The 17,358-nt window shown below is 45.0% G+C and overlaps 1 long non-coding RNA gene and 1 other non-coding gene across 2 annotated transcripts; one reads left to right on the top strand and one right to left on the bottom strand.

The window, feature by feature from the left end:
• Positions 1-8,230: 8,230 nt before the first annotated feature.
• On the top strand, positions 8,231-10,586 carry LOC143418961 (uncharacterized). Its single transcript, XR_013098907.1, has 6 exons — positions 8,231-8,372; positions 8,902-9,121; positions 9,630-9,725; positions 9,846-10,077; positions 10,176-10,471; positions 10,566-10,586. It is a non-coding gene; the product is annotated as an uncharacterized LOC143418961 (long non-coding RNA).
• A 6,387-nt stretch (positions 10,587-16,973) lies between these two features.
• Positions 16,974-17,045, bottom strand: trnap-ugg (transfer RNA proline (anticodon UGG)). Its single transcript has one exon. It is a non-coding gene; the product is annotated as a tRNA-Pro (tRNA).
• Positions 17,046-17,358: the final 313 nt, after the last annotated feature.

Below are 17,358 nucleotides of genomic sequence, written 5' to 3'. Positions count from 1 at the left end.
TATAACTGCTTCCACTCTTCTGGGAAAGCTTTCCACAAGGTTTAGGTGTGTTTATGGGAATTTTTTGACTATTCTTCCAGAGGTGCATTTGTGGTGTCAGACACTGACGTTGGAGGAGAAGGCCAGGCTCACAGTTGCTGCTCTAATTCATCCCAAAGATGTTCTATCAGGTTGAGGTCAGGACTCTGTGCAGGCTATTCCAGTTCTTCTACACCAAACTCACTCATCCATGTCTTTATGGACCTTGTATTGTGCACTGGTGCCCAGCCATGTGCACACATGCCCACACTTTACACTTGGCACAGTGCAGTCAGACAAGTACTTCTGGCAACCACCAAACCCTGACACATCCATCGGATTGCCAGTCAGAGAAGTGTGATTCGTCACTCCAGTAAACACATCTCCACTGCTTTAGAGTCCAGTGTTGAGATGCTTAAATCACTCCATCTGACGCTTTGCATTGTTTGTGTCAGTGTAAGGCTGGGATGCAGCTGCTCAGCCATGGAAACCAATGAAGTTTGGACATCTGTAACAACAGCAGACTGCAGATATTGGTGACTTAAGTGCACTATGAGCCTTAGCATCAGCTGACTAGCTGTCATTTCCAATTACTTCCACTTTGTTATAATATCACTAACAGCTGACTATGGAATATTTAATAGCGAGGAAATTTCATGACTGGACTTGTTGCACTGGTGCATCCTATCACATTACCATGCTGGAATTCATTCAGTTCCTGAGAGCGACTCGTCCTTTCACACATGTTTGTAGAAGTAGTCTGCATGCCTAGGTGCTTGATTTAATACACCTGTGTCCATGGAAGTGATTGGAACACATTAATTGAATGATTTGGATGTGTTAGGGAATACTTTTGGCAACATAGTGTATGCCTGACCTTACAAACTCTATGATTATAACAGTCATTTTCACTGTTTTCAGAACACAAGTTATGGTTGGAGATATCATGACCGCCACCCCACCATACAGATGTTTTGGGAGGTATTTGATGAACTAACTGAAGAGCAGAGGAAAGATTTCCTTCGTAAGTACTTGCTGAAGCCTCCGTTATGATATGTTACTGAAATCACACTGTATCATATAAAACATTAGATTTTTCTGCGCTTTACCAAGATACATTAGAGAGCAGCATTGTTCTGATTAATATACTGTAAAGCTGCTTCTAGCTGGTGGACTGAGCCGCCTCACCTTTCACCTGGCTCACGTCACACACCTGGAGAGACTCGACCTCCACCTGTGTTGCCTCACGCGAGATGATCTAGAGGCTCTGAGTCAGTTGCTACCAATCTCACACGCCGGACACTAATCGCATGCTCGCTGCAGCAGTCATGTGACTCGTTGTTTTTCAGTCCAGGTGCTGCCCTCTCTCACTGCACTGACCGAGCTTGATGTGTCATCCAATAAGGAAGTGGGAGGTGTGGTCCACCTGCTGGTCTCCGCCCTCCCTGCGACACAAATGAGGCGGCTGCCATTCAACAGCTGCTACATGAGCAACGAGTCCTTCACTGCTCTGGGTAACACACACACACACACACACACACACACACACACACACACACACACACACACTTGTTTATTTATAGAAGTTTTCCTTCAAGTCATTCTCCCCGAATACCTCTTCCACCCTCTAGCCTGAAATGGTGAAAACTTTGTGTTTATGCATCAGCCCTGGCGGTGTCCTATCTGCGCACGGTGGATATTTCCTGGTGTAAAGTGGTTGGCGGTCACTTGGCGCTCCTGCTGGATGCTCTGCAGCCATCAGTCGTCAGCGAGCTCCGTCTTTGCAGCTGCGAGCTCACCACTGATGACATGCTACATCTGGGTAACTAACACACAATGACATTATACTTTTTCTTTTTTGGTCTGTAGTGGATCATTAGGCTGCATAAATGTATATTAAGACAAGTAAAGCCTGAAGGAAATTGATATTTCTTTCATTTATTTCATGCTGCCAGCATCTGTAGCTGTCGTATAAAACAAAACAATGAAACTATTCGGTGTTATTTTTGTCTCCATCAGAAACATTGTGAACAAAACAGTAAAGTGAACAGGCATAAAGTGATCAGTTATCAATGGGTCCTCTTCCTCTGTGCAGCTGCCGTGTGCAGACGGGGCTGTCTCTCCTCACTCCGTGCACTGGATCTGTCCTACAACAGCTTGGTGGGAGACAACGGTTGGTGCAGTCTGTTTGCAGCAGGAGGTCTGGGCTCTCTGGAAGACGTGGATGTCAGTTTGCGACCTTCAACCTCTGCTCCGTGCTCAGCCTGGCTGCCCGCTCTGCTCCGAGCTCTGCCTCAAATGCCGGCGCTGGCTCGACTGGCCATGCAGAGGTGGACAGCTGACTGTCAGGAGAGAGAGCAGCTGAGGTACTGTCTGAAAAAGAGGAGCGTCCTGCTGGAAAGGGATCCAGATTTACAAGACACATCATCAACATGTAAAGGGAACAGTCAGGAGAGCCTAGAAGAGAGTCAGCCTGAGGAGATTGGAGCGGACCGCACTGGAATTTACTGTCAAAGAGCGACCCACTTTGTTGCTTTATTATTATTTTTTTAAGTCTCTGTTACCACAAGAAGGTCAGTGTTGACGTCAGCTGCATCACGTCTGATGTAAACTGTGTCACACGTGATGGTTTCAGGGAATACTGGGAACTTACAGAGTTAAGCACAGCTGGTGTGGGTTATCATATTTGTCGTCTCTCACCTTGGCTGCAGGGTCTGGGTCTTTCCAATGCAGCAGTCCTAACACTTGAGACACACATGCCGAGAAGTGGGGATACCTGGAAATGGACAAAGGCTTTCAGCAGAGTTTTAAAGCAGCTATTCAGGAAAAGAGCTGTGAATTATCTGCATACCTTGTTAGGTAATCAGCTATTTTGGGGTTCTTTAACAAATCAACCAAAAGGTCGACTGAGTATTTTCTCGTCAGAGTACCTTCACCGTTCACGATGATGTTGAGCACAAGCTGGAGCGTTTGATGGATGTTCTTTGCATCAAAGAGCTACGAGGAAATCCCAGAGAGTAGAGACAGGATATTATGTGAATCAGCATGAATGTTGTTTGTTGTTCAACAGATAAAAACAAGAAGAGAAAATAGAAACAAAGTAAAAAAGGAACAATTGTTTCTGCCGTTAAGAAAAAAAAATTGAGTCATGGCAGAGACCTGCAGAAGTCTTGAGTCTCATTTGATGACATTTTGTCAGATTGCCTTGTAATTTAAAAAAAACAAAACTGTTTTTTGAGCAAAAGTTCTCCAGGTTTTTTTGGAGTTCTTTCAAAGTTTTCTTATTTTTGGACGTTAGCTGCTTTTTCACTCTTTTTCAGTCCAGTCTGTGCATCTGAACATTTACAGAAAGATTTCTTTGTTTCGTCTTTAGACACTTTGTTAAACGCAGATCCCAGCAGAGTTCGCCTACCTTCTCTCCAACCTTCTCAGGTTTTGTGGATATTATACATGGTTATGCTGAGGATATGTCGGCTACTTTCCACTGGAAATGCCTTTTGGTTAAACTGTCAGCGAGGAATTTGCACTGTTACATTTTTATATAACTTTAATGCAAAAAAAACAGCTGCTTGTTTAAGTGAAAATACACTGATGGGGTTTTTTTCTATTCATGAACAGGAGTGTGATCAGTTTAATAAAAGAAAAAATAACCATAACCAAGATATGAGGGGAAATCTTGGACAAATACAAGCAGACTGGAGCAGCCAGCGTTCAAAACACCGACGTTCAAGGTAACAGAAGGTTCCCGAGCCACATCCACCCAGCTGGTTTCTGTGTTTCTTGTGTATTTGTGTACACTGTGACTTCATGGCTGTCTTGGGCTCCAGCTCTTGTTTTGGTGTCTCATTAATTTGATTTAATGTCCTGCTTAGTGATAACATCACTCTTGGCCTCCCTGCACTGGCTTCCAATTGAATTTAGGATTCATTTTCAAGTTCTTTTATTGGTTTTTAAATCTTTAAATGGTCTGGCACCTGCTGAAGCCCTATGTCCCCACTCGTTCGCTCCGGTCAGCTGAGCAGCTGTTGCTCTCAGTCCCCAAATCACGGCTGAAACTGAGAGGAGACCGAGCGTTCTCTATCGTGGCTCCTAAGCTTTGGAATAATCTTCCTCTTCACATTAGGCAATCGACATCAGTGCTGGTTTTTAAATCCAGATTGAAAAAGCATTTTTATTCACTGGCTTTTGACTCAGTGGTTGACTGACTTGTATTTTATTGTTTTTCGCTATGTTTATTATTGTATCGTATTTATTATTCTTATGGTATCTATTATGTTTCTATTGTTCAGCAGTTTGGTCAGCCTTGTGTGTTTTTAAAGTGCTATATAAATAAACAATGATGATGATGATGAACATAGTAACGTGTGTTGGGTTGCTCTGTCTTCAGACTCACTGTCAGACTGATTAGACAGTGAGTCTGAAGGTGAGAGTCCTCACTGCCCACGCCTGTCTTTGGGTCTGACCAACACCGTTTCCTGTGTGTCATTCCCCCCTCGCCTTCCCCCCATCCGTCCTGTCTGCACTGACCTCTCCAATAAAGACAAAAGGCCTCATTTTCTGAAACTCTTCCTATCCCATCACCTTGCGAAGAATCACTTCACCATGTTGATTAATAAGGACGGTGGGAATGGTTTGAAGTCTCGTCACAGAAAATGTGCCAAAGGCAAAGAATCTGAGCTTGAAATAAAATGAAATGAAAGATCAGCCCCACACAGGGGTTAAATTCAGATGGAAACTCTTATCACACAAAGAGAACAAGCGAATAAATATATCTGAGTGTGGCCCCTCGACTGTCACAGTGTAGCTGACATTTGATCTTATCATGTGTTAAAGCTATTTTAATTACTGAAGAGAACCAGTGTCAAACTCAGCCCAAGTATGGTTGTACGTTAATCCTTAAAGCAACAACGTTTTTAAAGTTGCAGCGTCATTTTTACACCACACCTAAAATCCCACTAATCGTCCGGGCTCTTCACCCTCTGACCACACGCTGGGGTATCTAACACCACATGACCCAAATGGAAACTATGTCAGCTGAAAGAAACCCATCGAAATGTGCAACACTTAAAACTTTGCCTGATTGGAGCATGGCTTCAAATACAGCCCTGAAAACAGACAGGCGGTCGTTGGCATTTCGCCCTCGTTCCTGAGAGACTACATCGATGTATCAGTCAACAAATGAACTACTGTGGCGTCACAGCTGGGGCCTTCTCTGTGTCGTTTATAACACAGAGAAGGACCCAGCTGTGACGCTGAAGTGGTATCTTTAAATTAGCTGTAGGTGTGAATGCTTGTCTGTCTCTCTGTTAGCTTTGCAACAGACTGGTGATATTCAGAGTGCACCATATGTCTGGTATTATTTCCCTTCCAAATTAGTGCTTCCTCTTAGTTGCTGATCTAAATTTGTTTCCTTTCATGTTCAGGCCGTGTTAGTGTTGTCTCTGTGTGTAGCAGGTTTTGTCTCCATGTTTGTTTCACTGTCTGCCTGTCTGTCTCTGTATTCTGTACTTCTGATAGACGTCTAATTTTGCCAGTCCCTCTTTTTGTGCGCCTTGTACCTTGTCACTCTCTGTGACCGCGTCTCACTTTGCCAGTTCCCATGTATTTAATCAGTTAATGGTGGTCTGAGTAACCCTCACCACTTTGTTCTCCAGTGTCTTTGTTCCTGTTCATCCTACATATTTTCCCCCATTTGTTATTTATTTCTGCTGTTTGCTATTTATATTTCATTCCTGCACAGTTTGCTTGAAGCACTCATATTTTGTCTATTCTATTCATGTGGATCTTATCTTTCTATTTCCTTGCTTCCTTTTCTGTTTACTTTGCTTCTTGCCCGTGTTTCGTCCTTTTGCGGTGTCTGTGTTTTTTTAATCCTATGGTCTCTTTTAAGTTTGTTTGTCTCTTTACTTCTTCAAACTGAATTCAAAGTGGAGCAAATGCTATATAACATTCTCATAGTCTCATTCACACTAACGTTGGTTCTGTATCTTGTAACCAAAGGAAGCTTCAGCATGCAGACTGGAGCCAGCGATCAAAACACGTGCTTCCTATTTTATTTTGTTGGTTATGTTGAGTTTTGCTGTAACTGTCTCGTTACTCCTGATTTGTCCCTGCCGTCTCCTCTTCCCTAATAACCGTCCCGTGTGTTTATTGTTTAATCTTCTCCTTTCGTCACCCAGCTTCACTGGTCATGTTTCCTAGTGTTATCCCCCAGTATAGGTTTCTGAGTTTCTGAGTTCCCTGTCAGATATTTCATATCATTCTCTCCGTCCAAAATAAACAGGCTGCCTTTAGTTTATCCTTGCCAGCCTGTGAGTCTGCATTTGGGTCTTCTTTTTTCATAACAAATGATCATACTCCCCGCAGATTGTGATAGTGACACCTCCAGGCCATGCTGCAACTCTCTGGAGCTTTCCGCTCTTCAGGAACTCTCTCTGCAGGAGGGGGAGATACAGGAGAGGTGGAGGAAGATCTCAGCCTGGGCGTCTATTGTCTTATGTAGTCTGGAAGATGAGTGGATGGTGGGGTGGGTGCAGTTTTCTCTGTGGTGGGGTTGGGTGGACTGTCCCGGGCTCTGTGGGGCCGGGAGGCGCTGCTGCACTGGGCCCCGGTCTGGATGGGCCTGGGCCCCCTTTCCCTGGCGGGGCGCGGAGTATGGGGGTGTCACCAGGGTGCAGAGGAGGCTACCCCCCCTCTGTCCCCTTCTGGCTGCCTCTGCCTCAATTTTATCCCACAACTTAGACATTCACATTACTCACACTCTCATTACACATACATATAGGATCTTGGGGGTGGGCACAATACATGGATACATGGATACACGATACATGTACACCCCACCCCTGGTGTCGTTGCCCACCTCTCAATTTTAAATACACGTAGACATTGAGGGCTAGCAGGAGGGACTATGCGCTTACCTGCTGCTCTCTGGCAGGTAGCTCCATGCCCTCCTGGGTTTTAAATGCACCTTAGAACACACATGCATCAACACTACAATGAGCGGGTGGAGGGAGGTTTGGAGTCTTCTCTCACCCCCATTCTCTGCGGCCTGCTGGAGCAGGGGGGCTAGGAGGAGGAGTTGGCCGTCCGACTGCGGTCTGGAGTGTGGGGCCTCCCTGCTGCTGCGGAGTTGGGGTGGTCTGCCTCTCCCCACCGCAGGGAAAAGGGTAACACTACCTGGGTCTGGGTGCAGTTCCCCCCTCCAGGGGCAAGGGTACCTAGACCCGGTTCGTAGAGTACGCTTGGGGAGTGTGATCGTGTGTACAGCGTCTCTTTATGTCTGTCTCCACGTTGGTTGAGTGTGGAGTAAGTACATATGAGAGCATGAGGGTGGGAATGGATGTTTGTATCTGTGTGTGCCTGTATGTCTGTGTCTATATGTCAGGTTGGGTATCAGACGCCACCTCTCTGGGGACATCTCAGGCCCTCCAAGGTTTGGAGGCCTATCTCCCCCTACCACCACTTCCCCTGCCAGTGGCGGACTCCCTCAGACATCGGTGCGTTGGTGGTTCTTTGTGTCCGGGGATGCGCGTCCAGGTACACACCGGCTCACTCCTTGGCGGCCGCTTATCGGGGCCTGGAGCCTGGGGCTCGCTCGGGCCACTTCGGAGGTGGGGGTGCCCCCGGCCTCTCGGCCTGGGGCTCGGTCACTCAGGCACAGCTGGCTGCCGGCGGAGCTCACGGGCGCGTCACTGCAACTCCCCCTGGCTTCTGCTCCGCGGCTGCTGAGTGAGCCCTCATCTGGGACTCTCCTCAGCTCTTTCTGGGACAGTGGCGCGGCTGCCCCTCTGTTGGTCTTTCTTGGTCTGTTGTGTTCTGGGGGCCTCTGGATGTCTGGAGTTTTGATCTCTCCATACCTGCTTCATGCCCTGGAGGACGGGGCTGTGCCCCCCCACACCCTCTAGCAGATCATTACATGAAGGAACCTTTTTAAAAAACAAGCGCGTCCATGCTCACAGGTGCTCACACACACAAACTTCACCCTTTTTGGCTCCTACCTCAAAGCACACTGTGTTCTGTTGATCTTATGTGCTGCACAATAATGTTTAATATTTAGTATTTACTGTCATATTCCCATATATCATTGTGATGTTGTTTATTCTATTACTCTTGTTCTCTTCTGCTTGTTTTCTTTTTTCTTTCTCAACAGGTGATCCAGGTGATTAATAGATGCATTTTTTTTCTTTTTTTTTCCTATGGCTTTGTGTCCAGATATCAGCGCTCACCTGGCTGGTACCAAGAAGGTTCAGCAAGTGCTCCCCAGACCTGGAGTCCTGGACAGATTCTTCCCAGACCAGCCTCAAGCTGTGCAGCAGATCCGAGCGACATTGGCTGACCTCTACACTCTAGACATGGTGAGAAAAAAGGCACAGTTTTTTCATTGTTTGGAAAATTTGGCATTAGATAATCCTCACCTGGGTGTTGCTGTTCAGTGTAAGCAATATCATTTGCATTTTATTCCTCTGATTTATTTCTCTGTGGCGTTTATGAACTCGTATTTCTTAGGCTGGCTTTTAAGGAAGGAGAAAAGGTATGTATCAGTTGGCTGGGAAGAAAGATGGAGGTGGAAAGGATGTGCAAGCTATGGGACAAAGTTGCTGAGACTAGGTTAAAAAGAGGTGAGGATCAGTGAGCAGGAGTGTGGCTTTGTGCTGAAAAGAGCACAACAGATTGTCTGGAGAGAAGGTGAAGGAAAGTCAGCTGAAGCAAGACAGTTTGTGGAGTTTGTGTTGGACTGTATGTTATGCTGGGAGCCTGGGGATTAGTGCACTTTGATTCCAAGTTAATACTAGCTAGTGTTTCTCACTGGTTTTTGGGTGGTGGAGTAAAAGGGATTGGTTGGTGGCTGTTTCTAATGTTAGCCTTGTCTTTGCTTTCTTACAGGCAGGGTAAAGACATGGTGATGAATGAGTGTGTGGGCCGTCTGCTGAGGACCAAGAGCTCAGGACAGTCAGACGGGGGCGTCGCAGCAGGAGTCACCGTGCTCGACAACCCTCTGCTGTCCTGAGATGTCACACTCCTGCCTGCACATACAAACCACACTGAAGTCAAAGTTCCACCTGCACCTCCACCTGTTCTTGCAACAGCATGAAAACTGACAGAGGTGAGACAGCAGAAAAGTTCTTGTCTATTTTTTTTTTTTTTTTACTAAGTTAAGGAATTAAGTTAAGAAGAGTGATTAAATAAATAGTTTCTTGCATTTTTGATTTAATGATTGTGTTTAGGATTATTTCAGAAACATGTTTAGAGGATCTTTGTAAGCCTGTATTTACTTTAAAAGAAGGGAAGCACTTCTTCATCCTACAGAAAAGGTGACACATTACAGATGAGTTCATAAAAAGTGTCTCTGTCACTCTTTCAAGGCTCTGTCACTTTTTCTTTTTGACTGGAACAGCATGTTAAAGTAGGCCTAGGCTGCCATCTTGTGGCAGTGTGTTGTTACTACAACATATGAAATTGTGTTTCTATTGGAAATATAATTCAGCACCACTGAGCCGCTCTCTCAGTTACAAACTGAACCTGTTTTGTAGACGTATAAATCACTAAGTACAGTGAAGCTTTTGGTTTTGTAAAAGTGTTTCTTATTCTAAATGCATGTTGATTTTTATCAGGGTGAAGAGCAGTTAGCAGTGCATTCATGGACATCTTTAAATATTAATTGAAGAATCTTTGGTGATGATGGCATGAACTAGAAGCGTGAGCTCCAGGTGAGACTGCACAGAAGAACAAGTGTCCTTAAACTGCATCAACTGATGACGTCTTACAATTTTATTCCACTGTGTGTTTTTATCATTGAACGTTTCAGTCTTTGTGTACATGTAACGCAGACACTAAAGCTGAGCCAGAACTTCATGCTGAAGAGAAGGATTCTTTTAAAATGCATGGGGGAGCAAGCGAGTCAGATACCAAGGGCACAAAGATGAAGCAGGTCTGATCGGAAACCGTTTATTTCCAGGCCAGGGAGCACAAATAAAAACACCCTTAAAAGGTTCCCTCCTGCTCAACCGCGTCACTCCCTACGGAGAGAAGATCTACATGACCTTATCTGCGTAGCTGGAGGTCAGCCGCTGCTCCGCCGTGTTGTACCTGTTTGTACGTGTTTTTAAGTCTCTTGATGTCATCGTGTCTAACACACACCCTTTATCTCCTCTCTGCAGCTGGACCATTGCATCCAGCCTGCCATTATCACCAAAGACATCTGCACGGTCTTTTACTCCCGAGACGCCAAGATTTACCCACCCCGTTCTCTCAAGAACCTCTTTGGGACTGGATACTCCAAAACTGCTGACTGGTAAATCTGGGCTGCTGCACTGTGGCCATCTCTGTTTCACAATCAAAGATATCTGCCCTGTTACAAAGTTTCCTTGTTCAAAACTTCTGCTTCATTATAGCAACCGAGTGACTGGGATCTACGAGCTGAGCTTGTGTAAGATGTCTGACACTGGAAGCCCAGGTGAGCGGCCATGAAACATGTTTAAAGAACGGCAGCTGTTTTATCATAATTCTGTGGAGAGCTTCATCCTAATGAGGGCTCATGTCCTGAGCAGGGATGCAGAGGAGGAGGAGGAGGAAGGTCCTGGACACATCAGTGGCTTATGTGCGTGGAGAGGAGAACCTGGCCGGCTGGAGGCCCAGAGGAGATAGCCTCATCCTAGAGCACCAGTGGGAGCTGGAGAAGATGGAGCAGCTGCAGGAGGTGGGGCCTTAAAAGATTCATAAAGAAATAAATCTGTTTAATATCGTAGAGGGAAAAATGACTTTTCAACTCAAAGACCAAAGTGCTATTCTAAAAAGTTTTTTCTTAGAGTACAGACTTTACATGACTAACCTCCCCTCTTCTCCCCACCTCACATTCGCCCCCATCTTTCGTCCAGGTGGAAAAGACCCGTCACCTTCTGGGAGAGGCGGCTCCCGTGGGAACAGCTCCCATCACCAAGTCCCTGAGTGAGTCTCTGTCCCCCAGCGTGAGCTCCGGCACTCTGTCCACGTCCACCTCCGTCTCCTCGCAGATCTCCAGCACCACCTTTGAAAGCGTGAGAAGGAGCTGGCCACCAAGGTGAGAAAAACGTGGGCTTAGTGGGCGTTCTTGTTGCTGCCTTCTTCCTTCTCTGCTCGGAGCTGATCGGTCTTGTTCCTGTTGTGTTGTAGTGCCTGCGCCTTCTGACACACACCTTCAATACTGAATACAAGCAGCTGGTGAACAGCATCAGTGACTGCAAGGTGAGAAATAATATAAGGTGAAGAAATGCGACCAGGGTGAGTAATGCCATATTAACCCAAATACTGTCACTATGACATGTGTCTCACAGACCAAATGTAAGTCGACACTCATGTTCTCTAGTTCAAGCAGAAATGATGTGGATCGATTCAAATTCCTGAGCCTGGATGATTTCAGCTGGAAACAAACCAACTCTGCTTCTTCCTCAGAAAAACAAGCGCTCTCTTAAAAAATAAATAAATGAATAAAATCTCTTCTTTTCAGATCTGTTGTGTCCAAGAAGGGTTTTCTAAGCTTCGTGGAGCCTCGCTCTAACTCATGGGGGAAGCATTTTGTGGTTGTTCACCGGCCCTACGACTTCATCTACAATAGCGACCAGGACCCCGTGGAGCGAGGCGTCCTCAACCTCTCCACAGCACAGGTGGAATACAGCGAAGACCAGCAGGCCATGCTTAAGGTTTGAGGCAGGATAGAGAAAGGCTGGATGTAACACGTTTGTCTTTTAATGAGAATTCATTCAAATTGTTTTGGTGCACGTTGATTGATGAAATGGCAAATGGACTGGGATTTATCATTTGAATGAACATGAATATAATGTGATGTTTTCTTTTCAGACGCCCAACACATTTGCAGTGTGCACAAAACATGGAGGCATCCTCCTGCAGGCCAACAACGAGAACGACATGAACGACTGGCTGTACGCTTTTAATCCTCTGCGAGCAGGAACGATAAGGTACACACACACAGACACGCTCCTCTCACACCACAGTCAAACGTGCAGCTTCTGCACCCTTCAAAAACATTCCCTTCTTCTCACAACGTAAAAATCTCCCTGCAGATCTAAGCTGGCGAGGCGGCGCAGCCTTCCTCCAGCAACCCCGCTGCCAGCTCAGCTTTCCTCCTCTCTATTCCCTCCCCTCAGCTTTTTGTGTTTTTGTTTCGATGACAATGTTTGGGTCTAATCTTGTTCCGCTTGGTTGTCATTCCCAAACTCTCCTAACTAAGTAGCATGTTGTAGTAGTCTACTTGTGTGTGCACGACTCTTTAGAAACTTTCCGTTTGCCAATCATCTGTACAAAAAAAATGTCTCTATCAGTGTTATTTGTCTCCTGAAATGAGTTTCATTCTATTTTGGGGGTTTTTGCTGTTGGTTTTTTTAATAAATTAACATGCTCGCATGATACCTGCAGCAGTCCTCAGGAGAAGACCAGGTTTGCTCAGTTTGAAACAAAAAAACAAAAATGAACCAAATCAGCCAGCTTACATTTGAAACCATGAAGGAAAAATCTACAGTTATCTCCAAGTGACGTGTTAGTTTATGCTCTGTGTTACGACCCGGCTCTGCTAGGCGACAGTGGACGTAACATAAACGAGCCCAGAGACTAGGGGGTTAGATAAAAAGAAAAACATAAGGTTTATTAACACAACTGAAAACCGTTAGTGAAACAACTCACTAGGCAATAGAGTGATTTTAAACAAACATAACAACTCCAGTAACACCAATAACACCAGTAGAACACTACTCATCTAAACATCTCACAGGAGGCAACTCAAAACAAAGGCTCACATGGCAGCAGTGCAAAGGCAGGAGGGACCGTCTCCACAGTCTGTTCAAATCAACAAGTCCCTCCACGAATGAAGAATCCTCAGCCTTTTATCTTCTCAGGTGATTGCAGGCAGCTGTGTCATTGGTCTGTCGTACTCAAGGCTCCCTCAGCAGCCTGGCACGCTCTGACCTGCATGAAGGTGGGGCGGGCATAGGTCCGGGCCAGCCAATCCCCCGTGAGTCCTGGAACACTTTGATTTCCATAGAGGAAGGCGGGGCCACCCCTCCCCTTAAAGTACCACCTATGTTGGGCAGAAGCAGACATTAAAGAGTGTGAACAAAAACAAAGAACAAACACAGCAAAACATGTTTACAAGCGGGACAGACCATCAGCTAAAACATTTTCAGACCCCTTCTTATGGTGAATACTTAAGTTGTATTCCTGCAACAACAGAGCCCAGCGCATAAGGCGCTGGTTATGATTAAACATGCGAGTAAGGAACACAAGTGGGTTGTGGTCGGTGTACACAACAAGAGGTAACATGCTGGACCCCAGGTATACGTGAAAGTGCTGAAGAGCCAACAACAAAGTCAGGGTCTCCTTTTCAATGGTGGAGTAGTTTAACTGATTTTTATTGAACTTGCGGGAAAAGTAACAAACGGGGTGGTTCAAACCCTGCAAGTCTTCTTGCAACAGCACTGCCCCAGCCCCGACAGCACTGGCATCAACCTCCAGTTTGAATGGTCGTGTCAAATCAGGTGCAGCTAACACAGGAGTGTGGCAGAGGAGGACTTTCGCACTCTCAAAAGCATCTTGACACTCACTTGACCATATAAACTCAACTTTTGGGCTGAGTAGGTCAGTCAATGGCTTGACTACTGAGGAGAAATTTTTACAAAGGTTTCTGTAGTAGCCCACCATCCCTAGAAACCTACGCAACTCACGCCTGGTGGTAGGTGTGGGAAACTCTTTAATCACTGCCACTTTGGCATCTATGGGCCGGACCTGTCCACGTCCCACCTCCCTGCCTAAGTACATCACTATAGCTTTGGCAAACTCACACTTAGCTAAGTTGAGAGTTAGAGTAGCTTGAGCCAAACGGTGAAATACCTGGTGTAACGTTTCCAAATGATCTTGCCATGTTTCAGTATAAATTACTAGATCATCTACGTAGGCACTGCAGTTGGACAGGCCACGGAGGACTTTATTTACCAGCCTCTGGAAGGTGGCAGGAGCGTTACACATGCTGAAAGCCATGACTGCGTATTGTAGAAAATCATCAGGTGTAACAAAGGCAGAGATGTTAGAGGCACGTTCAGTTAAAGGGACCTGCCAGTAACCATTAAGAAGATCTAATTTAGTGACATACTGAGCAGTCCAATACTGTCCACACAATCCTCAACTCTTGGGAGAGGATGTGAGTCAGCCACAGTCACAGAGTTCACCTTCCGGAAGTCTGTAATAAAACGGGGCGAGCCATCTGGCTTAGATTCCACTATACAAGGCGAGCTCCAGGGGCTTTGACTGGGCTTCGCTAAGCCATGTTGCAGCAGATAGTCAGCCTCCTGTTTCATGAGCAAGCGCTTATGGGGGCTGGCTCGATAAGGATGCTGCTTAATAGGTTTAGCTCCCTGGACATCAATATCATGCTCTAGCACCGTAGTGCAAGTTGGCACATCCCCGAATAAACAGGTGTATTCCTTAATCAAGACAGTAACACAGAGACAGAGGGGTCAGAGTCAGGAGCTGTGATAAGAGGCCTGGTGGTGCCGACCTTTTCAATAAAAGGTGATCATCATGTCTGGCGATTATACCTCAGCAGAGACTTTGTTTGGTGAATGAAACAGGTCAGAAATAATAGAAACAGAAACAAACTTCAGAGTGACAGACGAGCAACCACACACAGCAGCGCCATCTTGTTACCAGTCAGGTGTGAAGAGCAGTTAGACCAAAGGTTCATTCAAGACTTTTTATGTGAAGGGAAGGATTTTAAACTGGATTCTGGATTTATCAGAAAATCAGTTCAGCTCGATCTGTTTCAGGATGGCTGAGTGGTCTAAGGTGCTGTGTTTAGTGCTCACTCTCCCCTGGAGGTGTGGGTTTGAATCCCACTCTTAGCAGTTTCTGCTTCATTGTCTTTCTCGGTGTTCACATCTCCTCATTCCTGAAATGGTCTGCTCACATTCACGTCCAGTCCAAAAAGGCTAGGCAAGCGCCTGTACCGTCTCCGACAACTCAGGAAGTTAGCAGGTTTTTCCAGTGGTCCTCAGAACTTTCTATTCAGGCGCTGTGGAGAGCATCCTCACACAGAACATCACTTCCTGGTGTGGGAATAACTGTGTCCAGGATTGAGAAGCAGAGTGATCCGTGCGTCAGAACGCTGCTGCGTTACAAATGCAAATACATTATGATCCACAAATATAACTTCCCTACAGGACATTTACACCAGGAGATGTTGGTCCAGAGCATCTCAGATATTAAAGGACTGGTCCCATCCCAGTAACAAAATGTTTCGACTTCTGCAATCAGGCAGAAGGTTCCACACCATCGGGGCCAAAACAGACACTCGAGGAGGAGCTTCTCTCCTCAGGCCGTACGAGTCCTAAACCAGAACACGCCCCCACTCCCCTCATAGCATCAATAAGTGACTGAAACAGGACCTTATATCAATCTGTTCACACTACCCTGGTCGCATTACTGTTTACACTTCTCTGGTCACTCAGTTGAATTACTCTGTTTATATTACTCTGCTCACTTGTTTACTTGCACAGCTCTGTCAATACGTTGCTGTGCTAATATGGCACAAGACACTTTAACACTCCATTTGCACAAAGTACATTTTCAGATTTTTGATTTAAAATTTCCAGACTTTTAAAATCTATTTACTTATTGTATATAATGTCTTTTTTTGTACAGTCAAAGGAGCAGTTCAGGAGACATTTCACTGTTTGTTTTGTAATTTAATGACTATGCATGTGACAAATAAAAAATCTTCAGTCTTGAACGTTATGCTCTCTCTTTCTAGGCCCTGCCAGTACTCTCGCTCCAGCATTTTGGATCAGCTGAAGGCTTTTGAGGGAGTTTTTATGACATCTGAAAATAGCAAATTACAGTTTCCCAGGACTTGCATGAACAGTTCAACAGCAAAGCCCCAAAAACCAAACAGGCTCATCAGGGATTTGAACCCAGGACCGCTTACACCCAAAGTGAAAAGGGAAAAGCTTCCTTAGGCATTTTCCAGGTCACAGCAGAGGTGTGCTTGCAGGCGGAGGAGGAGTGAGGTGCTGAGGCTGCTCCTGCTGCCCTCCAGCGAAGCCCAGGTGGCTGCTCTCAAACCTGCCCACAGCAAAGAGGAGCAGCTTCAATTACATGTTTCTTAGATTGTCACAAATAAGCTTTCGTCTAATTTTCAGATGATCACTTTTAATTTTAAATTAAGAACCAATTTAGGTGGGTTATTTAGAGCTTCCAATGAGGTGCATGTGTTTAGATCATGGCGGACAAAAAAAGAGTACCTGAAGAAAAACCCTGCAACATGGAGCATGCACCCACCTGCAATCAACACAGTGGCATGAGCATATAGTCATACAGATGAGCATGACAGCGTCAAGCTTCATAACCAGAAACCTTACACCACAAATTAAGTCACATTTTGACCCTAAAATCTGAATTTTGCAGTTAAAATCATCACATAATTTTCATCTGTAATATTTTATTTCACTTGGTACATAAGTTACATGTGTGCATAATGCACTGAAAGAGATTCCTTCGTGGTACTGAAGTACTAATGTTTACTGATGTTTATTTTTGGCCCTTTTGTGTATCAGTAAAACTGATGTGCGTTCTTCCACATGCATATTGTTAAAGTCGTGTGAGAGAGTTACACATTTATAATATATGATACATAACTGTGTATTGTAGTAGTTCTGTGTACAAGTTTGAATTGAATTCTCTTATTTAATCTAAAATAAAACTCTGTGTTATCTTGAATAACAAATAATTACCTTAGAAAAACTTTTTGGAGAATTTAAATGGTAAACAATAAGAACAAGGCCAACAACATCCTTCATATCAGATCTGTTAGCTGTCCCTGTATGAGGGACTATGGGAACATGTGTGCAGCTGCAGAGATTCTTTCAAATGGAGCCTAAACAGCATGTGGCAGCTGAGAGGCTCTATAGACAACACGTGGGCTCGTCCAGGATTTGAACCCGGGACCTCTCACACCCAAAGTGAGAATCATACCCCTAGACCAACGAGCCACACAAACAGTCCAGCAAGTCTTTTTTCACAAAGTCTCACATCAGAGCAACTAGATGAAGAAGAATGTGTGAAAGATTGTCTTGAACGCTCAGAGAATCATCTGTTTGTGTGCTTGATTCTAGATTTTATTCTAGGATTAATTCAGTAGAGATTTATTGGACATACTATAAGGACATATTCTATTTAACTTGAATTCTCAACAACAACAATGAGGGCTGGCCCTAAATAAATAAAGTTAAAATAAATCATATCATACTAACTGCTCTGTGTGTACTTTTTAAAAGAATCTTCTATCATTTGAATATAGCAGAC

The sequence above is a fragment of the Maylandia zebra genome, linkage group LG6, assembly GCF_041146795.1.
Source record: "Maylandia zebra isolate NMK-2024a linkage group LG6, Mzebra_GT3a, whole genome shotgun sequence".
Taxonomy (NCBI): domain Eukaryota; kingdom Metazoa; phylum Chordata; class Actinopteri; order Cichliformes; family Cichlidae; genus Maylandia; species Maylandia zebra.
Note: the sequence above shows the minus strand (reverse complement) of the source record. Positions and strands in the feature narration are given on the sequence as shown.